The sequence below is a fragment of the Pezoporus wallicus genome, unplaced genomic scaffold (genome assembly GCF_028554395.1).
Source record: "Pezoporus wallicus isolate ANWC-B61680 ecotype Strahan unplaced genomic scaffold, APGP_CSIRO_Pwel_v1 contig_7073, whole genome shotgun sequence".
Lineage (NCBI taxonomy): Eukaryota > Metazoa > Chordata > Aves > Psittaciformes > Psittacidae > Pezoporus > Pezoporus wallicus.
In genome coordinates, this window is record NW_026641326.1 from 7,089,626 (window position 1) to 7,096,235 (window position 6,610).

Here is a 6,610-nt window from a genome sequence, read left to right on the forward strand (position 1 = left end):
AGCACACCCAGCTGTGGTTGCTGATGTGAGGCTGAGCTGTGGCCTTGCTAACATGTTTCATTGCTCTACTTGCTTGACAAGGATAATTCTCCCGTTGCTTTTCTACAGCCTTTGCTAGAAATTGTCCCACTGAATCACCTGGGTACCCTCTGCCCATCCCTCGCTGCTAGGCTCAAAACGAGTAGCCTGTGTTGGTGAGAGCTTTGGGAAGGTGGCCGTGGGGTGGCAAGGGGCAAAACATCCACGTGGCGAGTCCAGGTCTGCACGTCCCAAACGCAACAAGCATGCTCGGTCCCCTGGAGTTCCAACTGCCCATTCTTTAGCTCCATCTACCATCCAGAGGGGGAAAAGGGATTTTCCATGAGCAGTTTCTGTCCTGATGCACCTTAGCTAGCAAGATACAGCAGGTCTGGGGTAAGAAAGCATGTGAATCACCCAGCATACTGCCCACTTCCAGGTTGCACTAAGCCACATACATTAGTTGAGATGTCCATGGTGGCAAGGGCTACAGCACCTCACCACTGGCATGAGAAGGAGCTGTGCACAGCTGTATTATTGTTGAGCCAGATGTTTCATTATGAGCTTAGCAAATTCCTTCGGAGTCCTGTGACAGTGCTGAAGCATGGAAACTGTCAAAGAGAGACATTTTCTCTGCACCTGAACTTTAAAAGCCAAATGAGACACAGGCCAACTTAAAGACCAGTGAATAAAGGTCCCTTTTATAAAAGAGACCTATTAATACTTGGCCAAGACCTTCCCTTGAGACTGCCTAAATAAATTTCCTTAGATTGACAAGGCTTGAAAAACAACCCTTTTAGTGAAATGGGATTGAAAGCCATTCAACTGGAAGGCACCAGCCTTCTGGTTTTACAGCTCTGAATTTACTCAGAAAATAAAGGTAATCTTTCACATCCAAGGAAAACTTGTTGCAGCAATTCTTCCTTTCTGTAAACTTTACAGGGACTAAACAATCACATAATCTGGGAATCTCCAAATTAATAACAAGTTGCCTTTAATTAACTACTCTTGATATATTGACTGTGTCTAATGTTGGGATGGACCTTCCTGTGGCTGGAAAAGAGTGGAGTCATGCCAAACAGCTTCAGTAGTGCTTCTGTGCTAGGGAAGAGGAGGTGTGCTGGCCTGCCTAGAATGGAGAACAAACAACAAAAAGGAGTGGTGGTTCAAGGGGATCCCTCTGCAAACACCATCAGCCAGTTTATAAACAGTGTGAGTACAGTGGTTTCCTTGTGTCTGCACTAGAGCTCTGCTTTAATGAAGTTCCTTTGTGTTCCTGGGCTTCTTGATGACTAATGCGTACTTAGCCGAGTTTATGGCTGAGTCTGTCATGCTCATCCCTCTACAGGTACACCACCGTGGCTCCCATGCTAATAAAAGAAGTCTTAAACCATGTGATGAGAAACAAGGAAAAACAAGAAGGGGCAGGTTAGGATGGAAAAATGATAATCGCTCCAGCAAGCATTGCATTCCTATCAACCAGGCTTGCGAGCCCAGTGATGACAAACAGGGTTTGTTCAGTCTTAGCCAGGCACATGCCACATGGCTGCCCCACACCCAGGGACATCACCTCCACAGCATCCCATGGGCACGGAGCCTTCCCTCCCCTGCACAGGGGGTGAGGTGATTTCCCATAGTGGAGACCCAGCCGTCAGGTCCAGGCTGCTCTCCAGTGTATTAGTGCATGGGAAGGGCTGTGCATGGTCCCATCCTGGCTGTGTGACTCCTGGCAGCACTGAGATGCTCTTCCTCCCCGTGTCTCCCAGCGATGGGCAGCATCCCAGCAGTCAGTAGCACGGGGACTCCATTTTTGGGCTGTGTTTTCCTCACGGAGCTGGGCTGTGGTCAGGAACGTTCTAAGAGCCAGTTTGTCTCTAACCGTGCAAGGTGTCTGCGTGGCCTTAAATGGGCAAGATGCTGGAGTTACATCTTACTTTTCTTGGCGGGGAGGAAGCCAAACCAAGCCCTCAACATGCTTCCTGCTGCCCTTGCACACGTGCTTATGCCACAAACCAAAATGAAGCGTTTTGTTCCTCAGCCTTTAATTCACCAGTGCTTCCTCCCAACACAGAGGCCAGCAAACAGATGGCTGTTGTACGAGCTGGGCCACGGGACAGACAGAGCCATGCTGCTCTCGGGCTGCTTTTTCCATGGGTGTTTCCATGCTCCGTGGTGCCAAACCGCACCTCCCGGGTGAGTGCCAGCAGCGAGCACGGGTGAGGGTGGAGGCAGCTCGGGAATGGGGACAGGACCTGCAGCCTTGCAGCGGGTGGCTATGGGCAGTGTAAGCACTTCCTGACTCCATACTGACTGCTGCCAGCACCTACCAAGGAGACCAGGAGTATCAGGGAGGGGGGATGTGCAAACCAGTGACAGCCTTGAGTCATCCCCGTTGCAGTCGGAGTATGTTCATAGTGAGCTACAAGAGACTGTTCTGTTTCTACATACCTGCTTATACTTTAGATCTTCCAGAGAATATATACCTTCCCACATTCCCACTTTACACACCATGAGTACAGATCTGCACTACTTGGTGGCTTCAGTTTTCATCCTTTGAAGCAAAATGACGTTGCAGTTTGAAGTTTTGCTTTGGAGAGGAATTACTTGCTTTCTGTAGCACCATCCTACATAGTGCTGGCATCTATCACATAGCACATAGCACTCACCGGTCACCGGACCCAAAGAAGAATCTGCAAATAATGGAGAACAGGAGACTTGCCCCAAAATGAAGAGACAGGCAGGAGAGCCTGGGTGTGCTGTAATACAAGGGCCTGGTGAGAAAAATAAACCTTCTTGAGCAGTCTACCTAATCCAAACCAGCTCCAAGTTTTGCACCAGAGTTTATTTGCCTGCCTCTGACAGTGCAAAGGCAAAAGCATGCCCATCCCCCTGAGTGCCTCCGGGGTCAGTCAGCAGCTCTTTGCATCTGATTTTTAAATGACAGAGTTTAATCATTACTAGATGATAAACTCAAAACAAACATGACGCAAGCAGGACCCTCAAGGCTGGTCAGCAAGCAGAGCTGTTGTGTTCACCTCTGGCTCTCTCAGGAGGAAAGGCCAGAGCATTCATCCCATGGGAACACTGCCTGTCAGTGTCCAGCAGTCCCTCAGCCCAGGTTCGTGCTTCCCTCTGCCCCTGTGGAGCTGCCAGTGCTCCTGGGCTATGAGAAAATCCCCCTCTTCCCTGCCCAGGCTCAGATCCAGGCAAACAAGGGAGCTCAGACTGATTTCACACTGCCATTATGAGGGCTAATACACCATGACTGCCACTCTGAGCTTTTTCCCTAGTGTACTAATGGGGGAAATGAAAGACTAAATTACAAAGGTTAACAGTTGGTGGCTCTCCTTATCCCCTGTGCAAACGAACGCTGCGGAGGACCCGTAATACCCCATGAATATTCAGAGCACAGCTCCCACCCACATCAGGCTCCTTCTCTATTTTTGAGAGAGGCAAAAACGGTATTTGCAGAGCTGCTTTCCTAATATTTTGGCTGATCAGCTTAATTGTTTTTCTCCACAGCCCTTAATCGTGTCTGTTCCTGAGCTATTACTCAGGCATTACTTCCACAGATATTAATGTGTATTTTGTTTAAATACCAAGTGCCAATGTCAAGCCCTAAGCCCTGTGCTGTTGGAGGACTGGGAGGAAATCCAGGCAGTGTCTCGCAGGTTGGCAAGGGCTGGGGTGCAGCCAGGGCATTAATCTAAACTAAGAAACACCGGCTGTATTTTAACACTGTCCAAATATTAACACTGCCCAAAGGATGTGGAAGTGTTACCATGACATATCAGCATCCAGAACGCCACCTTCCGTCACCAGATGTTTGATCTCTAAGGCACCTCTTTAAAAGCTGGCCATGGCCATAAACTATACAAGTGAGAAGACTTGAAGCAAGCAAGGAAGAAAAGCCCAGATGCCTTTACAAGATGATGTCTGAGAGTTTTCAGTGTGGCTCATCTAAAACCACTGCCTCATGGGTGTCCTCCAGCTCCAAGAGCTGATGAGCTTGTGCCTGGGGCTGTGGCAGAGCTCTTCCCTGGGTGCTAGCTGACCAAACCACTGCCCTGGATTGCTGCCATGTGCACAGCTCTGGGGTGAGGCTTTGTTTCAATACATCATGTTGGGTTAAAAGAAAGGGACGTCAAGACCTCTCCATCACTCTTTGCTATCCTGCTGCTTCAGCACAAGTTGGCCTGGGGAAAAGCCAACACTTGATAAAACTTGTCAAGTCCCAAAAGCACCACAATAAAGAGGGAATAACCCACGCCACAGGAAATAAGCCCCTGAGGAGAGGCCACCTCAAGGAGTTCCTGGTGGTTCTGGAAGCTGCCTTAGCTCCAACTGTTCTGCCCGGCACCCACATTGCCCTCCTTAACATGCCAGAGATGTGCTCATTGAGGCACACCAGCCAAAAGAAGAGCCCTGTGATTTTTTTTTAGTACAAACAGACTGAAAAAGTTACAAATGCCCTATCCTTCAAGACATTTTTTTTTCCCAAAAAGGACAAAAGTTAGACAAATCAACCCCCAGTGTTTACAGTTGAAAGTAACCAGCAAAGAAACTGCATCTTCTGCTTTGTTTAGGATATACAAGAATTTACATGACTGTCGGGCATGATATTTAAACCATAAAAGTTCAACATATGGTGCATGCTTTCCACTAACCACAATAAATGCCACGTGGACCCACACATCAGCCAGGGACATGCAAACGGCACCAGCTCTCACCACACCATTCTCTCCTGTTCTCCAGTGTGCGGGGGCTGGCTGGGATGGAGTTAGTGCTCAGCTGTCTGCAGCCTTCCCATACAGACACTGCCCTTTGCTGCTGGTTGGAGTCTGAAATGCCCAGCCCATAATACCATGACACAGATATTGACTTAGGGTAGGAAGTAAAGCTGCTCTCCAAGAGGAGCACCTTTTGGTACCTATGAAAATAAGGCCAGTGTCACTTTTTCCCATAGGAAGGAGCAGGGTGCAGCTGACGGCATCCTTGGCCCCATTTTGTTTTGTTTTGTTTTACCTTTACCAGAAGTCCTGCCCTTTTCTCTTTCACACCCTGTGGGCAGTTTCAATGTAATTGATCTATCCAAGGCTGCAGCCTGATCTTAGATCTTCAAGAGGAAACCTTTCTTTCCTTTTATATTATTCTTGTTTTCTTGGTCTGGCTTTAAACACTTCAGCAGGGCATGGCGTTTGGATTTCTGGTTGTCATGTCCCAGTCCATAGTCCCTCATGTGACTTCCATCTATGCTTCAGAAGAGCATGAAAGTACCCTGTGATTAAACTCATAGGGTCGCGTTCCCCCATGGAAACTCGCTGCAGCCAGTTGAGTAGCAGCAGGGAAAACCTGGCCCACTCTGCCTGGAGAGAAGAATTTTGGCATCAGGTTTTGAAGGCTGAATAACAGCCTGGAGAAAGAGTCAGGGCTGCTGCAAGCACAAGTGCTGGCGAGATGGAGACTGTAGACAGCACTCTTCATGGCAAAGATCAGAGGATTAAGGGAAAAATATCTATTTACAGCACCAGAAAAATTGCCCCAGGATCTCCAGGATCTTTCACTAAAGCAAGCCAGGATTGTTCAAGGGTTTTCCTACAAATGCCTGGGAAAAAGGCTGCCTGTCTGTTTTTAATTTTTGATCAGGAGACATTTTAAAACATCAGTAGCTCCTGCAAAACTCTAATGCTAAGTTTTGATCAATTTTGATGGTCATACAACCAATGTTGTGTGAAGATAAATGTGTCTTCCCTGACATAGTTTTTCTTTATGGTTCTTAGTTACCAAAAATCTGACTTAGAAAGGCTGCCATGAAAGTGAGAATCTATTTACCTTCTTCCAAGAAGAAGTAAGCTTTTCATCAGAGTTAACTTCTTGGATCACCTTTTGTTCTTGATTTCACTTAGTTTGCAGAAAAACCCCAGGCAGAGGTGAATCAGGATCCGGCAAATCAGTTCTAACATGGAAATGAATGGGTTCATGGATTTCAAACATGGAGTATGCCTGCCTGCCCTAGGAACGCGAGTTCAGACCAGGGCTGGGGATGGGTCCTGAGCATGTCTGTTGTGTGCTGTATCCCCAGGTCCACAGACCCACCACCACCACCATGCAGGGGACAGAGCTCTCATGTGGCACAAGGGCTGGTCTCTAAAACTACATCTGGCCGACAGGCTGACATGGAATACCTTGGGCTGGTTTTGACTGCAGTCAGATTTTTAGCCCATACCATCTGTTTCCAACTGAGAAACAATGGGTTGGCAAAGCACCAGCTGCTGATGGCAGGGGTCAAGGGATAAATCTGAAAAACCCAAACCAGATGCATTTGGTTGTAACAGGAAGCCATTGCATCTCTTTGGGCCTCTGACAAAATACATTTTCAAAGGGCTGTCTATGGCCTCAGGCAACAAGCCTCTTGGTATTAAACACTAACCACAGCCCCTACAGAGCCTGCAGCTTGCTCACGGAGCCCGTTCCCAGCCGTCAGAAAGCGGAACATGCAGCATCTGTGCAGGAACACCAGCCCCGTAGAGCACAGGACTTGGTCTGCTGCCTGTTTTGGCTGCTGCTAGCAAAGATTCACACCAGACAGCTG